Source organism: Lasioglossum baleicum, chromosome 17 (assembly GCF_051020765.1).
Source record: "Lasioglossum baleicum chromosome 17, iyLasBale1, whole genome shotgun sequence".
Lineage (NCBI taxonomy): Eukaryota > Metazoa > Arthropoda > Insecta > Hymenoptera > Halictidae > Lasioglossum > Lasioglossum baleicum.
The window spans coordinates 1,834,952-1,848,944 of NC_134945.1; positions in this window are offsets into that span (position 1 = coordinate 1,834,952).

The following is a 13,993-nucleotide window of genomic DNA, read 5'->3' on the forward strand; positions in this document are numbered from 1 at the left end:
TTGTAACTTCGAGGTTACAAATCCGACTCTACCTGTAGGTTTACATTTTCCATTAATTTTAAAGGGTGAGGGGGGTTGGGGGGGAGGATGGCGATGACAGACCAATTGCGCACCTCCCCGCCACCATCGTCGCTACCGACGACCTCGACCTCGAGCCGAGCGGGGCCGAAGGCCCGACGGGCTCCCGGAAATTTCGGAAAGGCGATATACCTTTAATTCCCAGTTGGCCGTAACTTTCTCGATGACGTCAAATTAGTGAAAAATCAAAGTTTCTTTGTCGCCGTATAGCTCGAGAACGGGTCGACGGGTGCGGGCGAGAGTAGGCTCGTCGGACGGAGGACGCGGAGACGAAGGCTTACCGCGCGAAAAATTCGCGAAAATTCGCGGAAAATTTTTTGCGTGTGCATCGGTAACGCGCGTCGACCTCGGCGGAGGATAACTTACCGACAACCACCGGCAGTGGTCGGTAACGGCTCGGGGGGTATAAGCTGCCGCGTTAAAAATGAAACCCGATTTTCGGCGCTTCCACGGTTCAGGGCTGAAAAGGGCCCGAAAGAAAATAACTGATTCAAACGTTCGAATTTAACGCCAACTTCGCGACGCTGACATCGCATCGGCGGCGAGTGCTGCCACAGTCGCCGCGTTTACTCTCCCTTGATAGTTGAGCGAATGGACTTGTAACTTCGAGGTTACAAATCCGACGCTACGTTTAGGTTTACATTTTCCATTAATTTTAAATGGTGAGGGGGGGTTGGGGGGGAGGATGGCGATGACAGACCAATTGCGCACCTCCCCGCCACCATCGTCGCTACCGACGACCTCGACCTCGAGCCGAGCGGGGCCGAAGGCCCGACGGGCTCCCGGAAATTTCGGAAAGGCGATATACCTTTAATTCCCAGTTGGCCTTAACTTTCTCGATTACGTCAAATAAGTGAAAAATCAAAGTTTCTTTGTCGCCGTATAGCTCGAGAACGGGTCGACGGGTGCGGGCGAGAGTAGGCTCGTCGGACGGAGGACGCGGAGACGATGGCTAACCGCACGAAAAATTCGCGAAACTGCGCGGAAAATTTTTTACGTGTGCATCGGTAACGCGCGTCGACCTCGGCGGAGGATAACTTACCGACCACCACCGGCAGTGGTCGGTAACGGCTCGGGGGGTATAAGCTGCCGCGTTAAAAATGAAACCCGAATTTCGGCGCTTCCACGGTTCAGGGCTGAAAAGGGCCCGAAAGAAAATAACTGATTCAAACGTTCGAATTTAACGCCAACTTCGCGACGCTGACATCGCATCGGCGGCGAGTGCCGCCACAGTCGCCGCGTTTACTCTCCCTTGATAGTTGAGCGAATGGACTTGTAACTTCGAGGTTACAAATCCGACTCTACGTTTAGGTTTACATTTTCCATTAATTTTAAATGGTGAGGGGGGGTTGGGGGGAGGATGGCGATGACAGACCAATTGCGCACCTCCCCGCCACCATCGTCGCTACCGACGACCTCGACCTCGAGCCGAGCGGGGCCGAAGGCCCGACGGGTTCCCGGAAATTTCGGAAAGGCGATATACCTTTAATTCCCAGTTGGCCGTAACTTTCTCGATGACGTCAAATAAGTGAAAAATCAAAGTTTCTTTGTCGCCGTATAGCTCGAGAACGGGTCGACGGGTGCAGGCGAGAGTAGGCTCGTCGGACGGAGGACGCGGAGACGATGGCTAACCGCACGAAAAATTCGCGAAAATTCGCGGAAAATTTTTTACGTGTGCATCGGTAACGCGCGTCGACCTCGGCGGAGGATAACTTACCGACCACCACCGGCAGTGGTCGGTAACGGCTCGGGGGGTATAAGCTGCCGCGTTAAAAATGAAACCCGAATTTCGGCGCTTCCACGGTTCAGGGCTGAAAAGGGCCCGAAAGAAAACTGGTCCAAACGTTCGAATTTAACGCCAATTTCGCGACGCTGACTTCGCATCGATGGCGAGTGCCGCCACAGTCGCCGCGTTTACTCTCCCTTGATAGTTGAGCGAATGGACTTGTAACTTCGACGTTACGAATCCGACTCTACGTTTAGGTTTACATTTTCCATTAATTTTAAAGGGTGAGGAAGGGTTGGGGGGGAGGATGGCGATGACAGACCAATTGCGCACCTCCCCGCCACCATCGTCGCTACCGACGAACTCGACCTCGAGCCGAGCGGGGCCGAAGGCCCGACGGGCTCCCGGAAATTTCGGAAAGGCGATATACCTTTAATTCCCAGTTGGCCGTAACTTTCTCGATGACGTCAAATTAGTGAAAAATCAAAGTTTCTTTGTCGCCGTATAGCTCGAGAACGGGTCGACGGGTGCGGGCGAGAGTAGGCTCGTCGGACGGAGGACGCGGAGACGAAGGCTTACCGCGCGAAAAATTCGCGAAAATTCGCGGAAAATTTTTTACGTGTGCATCGGTAACGCGCGTCGACCTCGGCGGAGGATAACTTACCGACAACCACCGGCAGTTGTCGGTAACGGCTCGGGGGGTATAAGCTGCCGCGTTAAAAATGAAACCCGAATTTCGGCGCTTCCACGGTTCAGGGCTGAAAAGGGCCCGAAAGAAAATAACTGATTCAAACGTTCGAATTTAACGCCAACTTCGCGACGCTGACATTGCATCGGCGGCGAGTGCCGCCACAGTCGCCGCGTTTACTCTCCCTTGATAGTTGAGCGAATGGACTTGTAACTTCGAGGTTACAAATCCGACTCTACGTTTAGGTTTACATTTTCCATTAATTTTAAAGGGTGAGGGGGGGTTGGGGGGGAGGATGGCGATGACAGACCAATTGCGCACCTCCCCGCCACCATCGTCGCTACCGACGACCTCGACCTCGAGCCGAGCGGGGCCGAAGGCCCGACGGGCTCCCGGAAATTTCGGAAAGGCGATATACCTTTAATTCCCAGTTGGCCGTAACTTTCTCGATGACGTCAAATTAGTGAAAAATCAAAGTTTCTTTGTCGCCGTATAGCTCGAGAACGGGTCGACGGGTGCGGGCGAGAGTAGGCTCGTCGGACGGAGGACGCGGAGACGAAGGCTTACCGCGCGAAAAATTCGCGAAAATTCGCGGAAAATTTTTTACGTGTGCATCGGTAACGCGCGTCGACCTCGGCGGAGGATAACTTACCGACCACCACCGGCAGTGGTCGGTAACGGCTCGGGGGGTATAAGCTGCCGCGTTAAAAATGAAACCCGAATTTCGGCGCTTCCACGGTTCAGGGCTGAAAAGGGCCCGAAAGAAAACTGGTCCAAACGTTCGAATTTAACGCCAATTTCGCGACGCTGACTTCGCATCGATGGCGAGTGCCGCCACAGTCGCCGCGTTTACTCTCCCTTGATAGTTGAGCGAATGGACTTGTAACTTCGACGTTACGAATCCGACTCTACGTTTAGGTTTACATTTTCCATTAATTTTAAAGGGTGAGGAAGGGTTGGGGGGGAGGATGGCGATGACAGACCAATTGCGCACCTCCCCGCCACCATCGTCGCTACCGACGAACTCGACCTCGAGCCGAGCGGGGCCGAAGGCCCGACGGGCTCCCGGAAATTTCGGAAAGGCGATATACCTTTAATTCCCAGTTGGCCGTAACTTTCTCGATGACGTCAAATTAGTGAAAAATCAAAGTTTCTTTGTCGCCGTATAGCTCGAGAACGGGTCGACGGGTGCGGGCGAGAGTAGGCTCGTCGGACGGAGGACGCGGAGACGAAGGCTTACCGCGCGAAAAATTCGCGAAAATTCGCGGAAAATTTTTTACGTGTGCATCGGTAACGCGCGTCGACCTCGGCGGAGGATAACTTACCGACAACCACCGGCAGTTGTCGGTAACGGCTCGGGGGGTATAAGCTGCCGCGTTAAAAATGAAACCCGAATTTCGGCGCTTCCACGGTTCAGGGCTGAAAAGGGCCCGAAAGAAAATAACTGATTCAAACGTTCGAATTTAACGCCAACTTCGCGACGCTGACATCGCATCGGCGGCGAGTGCTGCCACAGTCGCCGCGTTTACTCTCCCTTGATAGTTGAGCGAATGGACTTGTAACTTCGAGGTTACAAATCCGACGCTACGTTTAGGTTTACATTTTCCATTAATTTTAAATGGTGAGGGGGGGTTGGGGGGGAGGATGGCGATGACAGACCAATTGCGCACCTCCCCGCCACCATCGTCGCTACCGACGACCTCGACCTCGAGCCGAGCGGGGCCGAAGGCCCGACGGGCTCCCGGAAATCTCGGAAAGGCGATATACCTTTAATTCCCAGTTGGCCGTAACTTTCTCGATGACGTCAAATTAGTGAAAAATCAAAGTTTTTTTGTCGCCGTATAGCTCGAGAACGGGTCGACGGGTGCGGGCGAGAGTAGGCTCGTCGGACGGAGGACGCGGAGACGATGGCTAACCGCACGAAAAATTCGCGAAAATTCGCGGAAAATTTTTTACGTGTGCATCGGTAACGCGCGTCTACCTCGGCAGAGGATAACTTACCGACCACCAGCGGCAGTGGTCGTTAACGGCTCGGGGGGTATAAGCTGCCGCGTTAAAAATGAAACCCGAATTACGGCGCTTCCACGGTTCAGGGCTGAAAAGGGCCCGAAAGAAAATAACTGATTCAAAAGTTCGAATTTAACGCCAACTTCGCGACGCTGACATCGCATCGGGGGCGAGTGCCGCCACAGTCGCCGCGTTTACTCTCCCTTGATAGTTGAACGAATGGACTTGTAACTTCGAGGTTACAAATCCGACTCTACGTTTAGGTTTACATTTTCCATTAATTTTAAATGGTGAGGGGGGGTTGGGGGGAGGATGGCGATGACAGACCAATTGCGCACCTCCCCGCCACCATCGTCGCTACCGACGACCTCGACCTCGAGCCGAGCGGGGCCGAAGGCCCGACGGGTTCCCGGAAATTTCGGAAAGGCGATATACCTTTAATTCCCAGTTGGCCGTAACTTTCTCGATGACGTCAAATAAGTGAAAAATCAAAGTTTCTTTGTCGCCGTATAGCTCGAGAACGGGTCGACGGGTGCAGGCGAGAGTAGGCTCGTCGGACGGAGGACGCGGAGACGATGGCTAACCGCACGAAAAATTCGCGAAAATTCGCGGAAAATTTTTTACGTGTGCATCGGTAACGCGCGTCGACCTCGGCGGAGGATAACTTACCGACCACCACCGGCAGTGGTCGGTAACGGCTCGGGGGGTATAAGCTGCCGCGTTAAAAATGAAACCCGAATTTCGGCGCTTCCACGGTTCAGGGCTGAAAAGGGCCCGAAAGAAAACTGGTCCAAACGTTCGAATTTAACGCCAATTTCGCGACGCTGACTTCGCATCGATGGCGAGTGCCGCCACAGTCGCCGCGTTTACTCTCCCTTGATAGTTGAGCGAATGGACTTGTAACTTCGAGGTTACAAATCCGACTCTACGTTTAGGTTTACATTTTCCATTAATTTTAAAGGGTGAGGGGGGGTTGGGGGGGAGGATGGCGATGACAGACCAATTGCGCACCTCCCCGCCACCATCGTCGCTACCGACGACCTCGACCTCGAGCCGAGCGGGGCCGAAGGCCCGACGAGCTCCCGGAAATTTCGGAAAGGCGATATACCTTTAATTCCCAGTTGGCCGTAACTTTCTCGATGACGTCAAATTAGTGAAAAATCAAAGTTTCTTTGTCGCCGTATAGCTCGAGAACGGGTCGACGGGTGCGGGCGAGAGTAGGCTCGTCGGACGGAGGACGCGGAGACGAAGGCTTACCGCGCGAAAAATTCGCGAAAATTCGCGGAAAATTTTTTACGTGTGCATCGGTAACGCGCGTCGACCTCGGCGGAGGATAACTTACCGACCACCACCGGCAGTGGTCGGTAACGCTCGGGGGGTATAAGCTGCCGCGTTAAAAATGAAACCTGAATTTCGGCGCTTCCACGGTTCAGGGCTGAAAAGGGCCCGAAAGAAAACTGGTCCAAACGTTCGAATTTAACGCCAATTTCGCGACGCTGACTTCGCATCGATGGCGAGTGCCGCCACAGTCGCCGCGTTTACTCTCCCTTGATAGTTGAGCGAATGGACTTGTAACTTCGACGTTACGAATCCGACTCTACGTTTAGGTTTACATTTTCCATTAATTTTAAAGGGTGAGGAAGGGTTGGGGGGGAGGATGGCGATGACAGACCAATTGCGCACCTCCCCGCCACCATCGTCGCTACCGACGAACTCGACCTCGAGCCGAGCGGGGCCGAAGGCCCGACGGGCTCCCGGAAATTTCGGAAAGGCGATATACCTTTAATTCCCAGTTGGCCGTAACTTTCTCGATGACGTCAAATTAGTGAAAAATCAAAGTTTCTTTGTCGCCGTATAGCTCGAGAACGGGTCGACGGGTGCGGGCGAGAGTAGGCTCGTCGGACGGAGGACGCGGAGACGATGGCTAACCGCACGAAAAATTCGCGAAACTTCGCGGAAAATTTTTTACGTGAGCATCGGTAACGCGCGTCGACCTCGGCGGAGGATAACTTACCGACCACCACCGGCAGTGGTCGGTAACGGGTCGGGGGGTATAAGCTGCCGCGTTAAAAATGAAACCCGAATTTCGGCGCTTCCACGGTTCAGGGCTGAAAAGGGCCCGAAAGAAAATAACTGATTCAAACGTTCGAATTTAACGCCAACTTCGCGACGCTGACATCGCATCGGCGGCGAGTGCCGCCACAGTCGCCGCGTTTACTCTCCCTTGATAGTTGAGCGAATGGACTTGTAACTTCGAGGTTACAAATCCGACTCTACCTGTAGGTTTACATTTTCCATTAATTTTAAAGGGTGAGGGGGGTTGGGGGGGAGGATGGCGATGACAGACCAATTGCGCACCTCCCCGCCACCATCGTCGCTACCGACGACCTCGACCTCGAGCCGAGCGGGGCCGAAGGCCCGACGGGCTCCCGGAAATTTCGGAAAGGCGATATACCTTTAATTCCCAGTTGGCCGTAACTTTCTCGATGACGTCAAATTAGTGAAAAATCAAAGTTTCTTTGTCGCCGTATAGCTCGAGAACGGGTCGACGGGTGCGGGCGAGAGTAGGCTCGTCGGACGGAGGACGCGGAGACGAAGGCTTACCGCGCGAAAAATTCGCGAAAATTCGCGGAAAATTTTTTGCGTGTGCATCGGTAACGCGCGTCGACCTCGGCGGAGGATAACTTACCGACAACCACCGGCAGTGGTCGGTAACGGCTCGGGGGGTATAAGCTGCCGCGTTAAAAATGAAACCCGATTTTCGGCGCTTCCACGGTTCAGGGCTGAAAAGGGCCCGAAAGAAAATAACTGATTCAAACGTTCGAATTTAACGCCAACTTCGCGACGCTGACATCGCATCGGCGGCGAGTGCTGCCACAGTCGCCGCGTTTACTCTCCCTTGATAGTTGAGCGAATGGACTTGTAACTTCGAGGTTACAAATCCGACGCTACGTTTAGGTTTACATTTTCCATTAATTTTAAATGGTGAGGGGGGGTTGGGGGGGAGGATGGCGATGACAGACCAATTGCGCACCTCCCCGCCACCATCGTCGCTACCGACGACCTCGACCTCGAGCCGAGCGGGGCCGAAGGCCCGACGGGCTCCCGGAAATTTCGGAAAGGCGATATACCTTTAATTCCCAGTTGGCCTTAACTTTCTCGATTACGTCAAATAAGTGAAAAATCAAAGTTTCTTTGTCGCCGTATAGCTCGAGAACGGGTCGACGGGTGCGGGCGAGAGTAGGCTCGTCGGACGGAGGACGCGGAGACGATGGCTAACCGCACGAAAAATTCGCGAAACTGCGCGGAAAATTTTTTACGTGTGCATCGGTAACGCGCGTCGACCTCGGCGGAGGATAACTTACCGACCACCACCGGCAGTGGTCGGTAACGGCTCGGGGGGTATAAGCTGCCGCGTTAAAAATGAAACCCGAATTTCGGCGCTTCCACGGTTCAGGGCTGAAAAGGGCCCGAAAGAAAATAACTGATTCAAACGTTCGAATTTAACGCCAACTTCGCGACGCTGACATCGCATCGGCGGCGAGTGCCGCCACAGTCGCCGCGTTTACTCTCCCTTGATAGTTGAGCGAATGGACTTGTAACTTCGAGGTTACAAATCCGACTCTACGTTTAGGTTTACATTTTCCATTAATTTTAAATGGTGAGGGGGGGTTGGGGGGAGGATGGCGATGACAGACCAATTGCGCACCTCCCCGCCACCATCGTCGCTACCGACGACCTCGACCTCGAGCCGAGCGGGGCCGAAGGCCCGACGGGTTCCCGGAAATTTCGGAAAGGCGATATACCTTTAATTCCCAGTTGGCCGTAACTTTCTCGATGACGTCAAATAAGTGAAAAATCAAAGTTTCTTTGTCGCCGTATAGCTCGAGAACGGGTCGACGGGTGCAGGCGAGAGTAGGCTCGTCGGACGGAGGACGCGGAGACGATGGCTAACCGCACGAAAAATTCGCGAAAATTCGCGGAAAATTTTTTACGTGTGCATCGGTAACGCGCGTCGACCTCGGCGGAGGATAACTTACCGACCACCACCGGCAGTGGTCGGTAACGGCTCGGGGGGTATAAGCTGCCGCGTTAAAAATGAAACCCGAATTTCGGCGCTTCCACGGTTCAGGGCTGAAAAGGGCCCGAAAGAAAACTGGTCCAAACGTTCGAATTTAACGCCAATTTCGCGACGCTGACTTCGCATCGATGGCGAGTGCCGCCACAGTCGCCGCGTTTACTCTCCCTTGATAGTTGAGCGAATGGACTTGTAACTTCGACGTTACGAATCCGACTCTACGTTTAGGTTTACATTTTCCATTAATTTTAAAGGGTGAGGAAGGGTTGGGGGGGAGGATGGCGATGACAGACCAATTGCGCACCTCCCCGCCACCATCGTCGCTACCGACGAACTCGACCTCGAGCCGAGCGGGGCCGAAGGCCCGACGGGCTCCCGGAAATTTCGGAAAGGCGATATACCTTTAATTCCCAGTTGGCCGTAACTTTCTCGATGACGTCAAATTAGTGAAAAATCAAAGTTTCTTTGTCGCCGTATAGCTCGAGAACGGGTCGACGGGTGCGGGCGAGAGTAGGCTCGTCGGACGGAGGACGCGGAGACGAAGGCTTACCGCGCGAAAAATTCGCGAAAATTCGCGGAAAATTTTTTACGTGTGCATCGGTAACGCGCGTCGACCTCGGCGGAGGATAACTTACCGACAACCACCGGCAGTTGTCGGTAACGGCTCGGGGGGTATAAGCTGCCGCGTTAAAAATGAAACCCGAATTTCGGCGCTTCCACGGTTCAGGGCTGAAAAGGGCCCGAAAGAAAATAACTGATTCAAACGTTCGAATTTAACGCCAACTTCGCGACGCTGACATTGCATCGGCGGCGAGTGCCGCCACAGTCGCCGCGTTTACTCTCCCTTGATAGTTGAGCGAATGGACTTGTAACTTCGAGGTTACAAATCCGACTCTACGTTTAGGTTTACATTTTCCATTAATTTTAAAGGGTGAGGGGGGGTTGGGGGGGAGGATGGCGATGACAGACCAATTGCGCACCTCCCCGCCACCATCGTCGCTACCGACGACCTCGACCTCGAGCCGAGCGGGGCCGAAGGCCCGACGGGCTCCCGGAAATTTCGGAAAGGCGATATACCTTTAATTCCCAGTTGGCCGTAACTTTCTCGATGACGTCAAATTAGTGAAAAATCAAAGTTTCTTTGTCGCCGTATAGCTCGAGAACGGGTCGACGGGTGCGGGCGAGAGTAGGCTCGTCGGACGGAGGACGCGGAGACGAAGGCTTACCGCGCGAAAAATTCGCGAAAATTCGCGGAAAATTTTTTACGTGTGCATCGGTAACGCGCGTCGACCTCGGCGGAGGATAACTTACCGACCACCACCGGCAGTGGTCGGTAACGGCTCGGGGGGTATAAGCTGCCGCGTTAAAAATGAAACCCGAATTTCGGCGCTTCCACGGTTCAGGGCTGAAAAGGGCCCGAAAGAAAACTGGTCCAAACGTTCGAATTTAACGCCAATTTCGCGACGCTGACTTCGCATCGATGGCGAGTGCCGCCACAGTCGCCGCGTTTACTCTCCCTTGATAGTTGAGCGAATGGACTTGTAACTTCGACGTTACGAATCCGACTCTACGTTTAGGTTTACATTTTCCATTAATTTTAAAGGGTGAGGAAGGGTTGGGGGGGAGGATGGCGATGACAGACCAATTGCGCACCTCCCCGCCACCATCGTCGCTACCGACGAACTCGACCTCGAGCCGAGCGGGGCCGAAGGCCCGACGGGCTCCCGGAAATTTCGGAAAGGCGATATACCTTTAATTCCCAGTTGGCCGTAACTTTCTCGATGACGTCAAATTAGTGAAAAATCAAAGTTTCTTTGTCGCCGTATAGCTCGAGAACGGGTCGACGGGTGCGGGCGAGAGTAGGCTCGTCGGACGGAGGACGCGGAGACGAAGGCTTACCGCGCGAAAAATTCGCGAAAATTCGCGGAAAATTTTTTACGTGTGCATCGGTAACGCGCGTCGACCTCGGCGGAGGATAACTTACCGACAACCACCGGCAGTTGTCGGTAACGGCTCGGGGGGTATAAGCTGCCGCGTTAAAAATGAAACCCGAATTTCGGCGCTTCCACGGTTCAGGGCTGAAAAGGGCCCGAAAGAAAATAACTGATTCAAACGTTCGAATTTAACGCCAACTTCGCGACGCTGACATCGCATCGGCGGCGAGTGCTGCCACAGTCGCCGCGTTTACTCTCCCTTGATAGTTGAGCGAATGGACTTGTAACTTCGAGGTTACAAATCCGACGCTACGTTTAGGTTTACATTTTCCATTAATTTTAAATGGTGAGGGGGGGTTGGGGGGGAGGATGGCGATGACAGACCAATTGCGCACCTCCCCGCCACCATCGTCGCTACCGACGACCTCGACCTCGAGCCGAGCGGGGCCGAAGGCCCGACGGGCTCCCGGAAATTTCGGAAAGGCGATATACCTTTAATTCCCAGTTGGCCGTAACTTTCTCGATGACGTCAAATTAGTGAAAAATCAAAGTTTTTTTGTCGCCGTATAGCTCGAGAACGGGTCGACGGGTGCGGGCGAGAGTAGGCTCGTCGGACGGAGGACGCGGAGACGATGGCTAACCGCACGAAAAATTCGCGAAAATTCGCGGAAAATTTTTTACGTGTGCATCGGTAACGCGCGTCGACCTCGGCGGAGGATAACTTACCGACCACCACCGGCAGTGGTCGGTAACGGCTCGGGGGGTATAAGCTGCCGCGTTAAAAATGAAACCCGAATTTCGGCGCTTCCACGGTTCAGGGCTGAAAAGGGCCCGAAAGAAAATAACTGATTCAAACGTTCGAATTTAACGCCAACTTCGCGACGCTGACATCGCATCGGCCGCGAGTGCCGCCACAGTCGCCGCGTTTACTCTCCCTTGATAGTTGAGCGAATGGACTTGTAACTTCGAGGTTACAAATCCGACTCTACGTTTAGGTTTACATTTTCCATTAATTTTAAAGGGTGAGGGGGGGTTGGGGGGGAGGATGGCGATGACAGACCAATTGCGCACCTCCCCGCCACCATCGTCGCTACCGACGACCTCGACCTCGAGCCGAGCGGGGCCGAAGGCCCGACGGGCTCCCGGAAATTTCGGAAAGGCGATATACCTTTAATTCCCAGTTGGCCGTAACTTTCTCGATGACGTCAAATTAGTGAAAAATCAAAGTTTCTTTGTCGCCGTATAGCTCGAGAACGGGTCGACGGGTGCGGGCGAGAGTAGGCTCGTCGGACGGAGGACGCGGAGACGAAGGCTTACCGCGCGAAAAATTCGCGGAAAATTTTTTGCGTGTGCATCGGTAACGCGCGTCGACCTCGACGGAGGATAACTTACCGACAACCACCGGCAGTGGTCGGTAACGGCTCGGGGGGTATAAGCTGCCGCGTTAAAAATGAAACCCGAATTTCGGCGCTTCCACGGTTCAGGGCTGAAAAGGGCCCGAAAGAAAATAACTGATTCAAACGTTCGAATTTAACGCCAACTTCGCGACGCTGACATCGCATCGGCGGCGAGTGCCGCCACAGTCGCCGCGTTTACTCTCCCTTGATAGTTGAGCGAATGGACTTGTAACTTCGAGGTTACAAATCCGACTCTACGTTTAGGTTTACATTTTCCATTAATTTTAAAGGGTGAGGGGGGGTTGGGGGGAGGATGGCGATGACAGACCAATTGCGCACCTCCCCGCCACCATCGTCGCTACCGACGACCTCGACCTCGAGCCGAGCGGGGCCGAAGGCCCGACGGGCTCCCGGAAATTTCGGAAAGGCGATATACCTTTAATTCCCAGTTGGCCGTAACTTTCTCGATGACGTCAAATTAGTGAAAAATCAAAGTTTCTTTGTCGCCGTATAGCTCGAGAACGGGTCGACGGGTGCGGGCGAGAGTAGGCTCGTCGGACGGAGGACGCGGAGACGAAGGCTTACCGCGCGAAAAATTCGCGAAAATTCGCGGAAAATTTTTTACGTGTGCATCGGTAACGCGCGTCGACCTCGGCGGAGGATAACTTACCGACCACCACCGGCAGTGGTCGGTAACGGCTCGGGGGGTATAAGCTGCCGCGTTAAAAATGAAACCCGAATTTCGGCGCTTCCACGGATCAGGGCTGAAAAGGCCCCGAAAGAAAATAACTGATTCAAACGTTCGAATTTAACGCCAACTTCGCGACGCTGACATCGCATCGGCGGCGAGTGCCGCCACAGTCGCCGCGTTTACTCTCCCTTGATAGTTGAGCGAATGGACTTGTAACTTCGAGGTTACAAATCCGACTCTACGTTTAGGTTTACATTTTCCATTAATTTTAAAGGGTGAGGGGGGGGTTGGGGGGGAGGATGGCGATGACAGAACAATTGCGCACCTCCCCGCCACCATCGTCGCTACCGACGACCTCGACCTCGAGCCGAGCGGGGCCGAAGGCCCTACGGGCTCCCGGAAATTTCGGAAAGGCGATATACCTTTAATTCCCAGTTGACCGTAACTTTCTCGATGACGTCAAATTAGTGGAAAATTAAAGTTTCTTTGTCGCCGTATAGCTCGAGAACGGGTCGACGGGTGCGGGCGAGAGTAGGCTCGTCGGACGGAGGACGCGGAGACGAAGGCTAACCGCACGAAAAATTCGCGAAAATTCGCGGAAAATTTTTTACGTGTGCATCGGTAACGCGCGTCGACCTCGGCGGAGGATAACTTACCGACCACCACCGGCAGTGGTCGGTAACGCTCGGGGGGTATAAGCTGCCGCGTTAAAAATGAAACCTGAATTTCGGCGCTTCCACGGTTCAGGGCTGAAAAGGGCCCGAAAGAAAATAACTGATTCAAACGTTCGAATTTAACGCCAACTTCGCGACGCTGACATTGCATCGGCGGCGAGTGCCGCCACAGTCGCCGCGTTTACTCTCCCTTGATAGTTGAGCGAATGGACTTGTAACTTCGAGGTTACAAATCCGACTCTACGTTTAGGTTTACATTTTCCATTAATTTTAAAGGGTGAGGGGGGGTTGGGGGGGAGGATGGCGATGACAGACCAATTGCGCACCTCCCCGCCACCATCGTCGCTACCGACGACCTCGACCTCGAGCCGAGCGGGGCCGAAGGCCCGACGGGCTCCCGGAAATTTCGGAAAGGCGATATACCTTTAATTCCCAGTTGGCCGTAACTTTCTCGATGACGTCAAATTAGTGAAAAATCAAAGTTTCTTTGTCGCCGTATAGCTCGAGAACGGGTCGACGGGTGCGGGCGAGAGTAGGCTCGTCGGACGGAGGACGCGGAGACGAAGGCTTACCGCGCGAAAAATTCGCGAAAATTCGCGGAAAATTTTTTACGTGTGCATCGGTAACGCGCGTCGACCTCGGCGGAGGATAACTTACCGACAATCACCGGCAGTGGTCGGTAACGGCTCGGGGGGTATAAGCTGCCGCGTTAAAAATGAA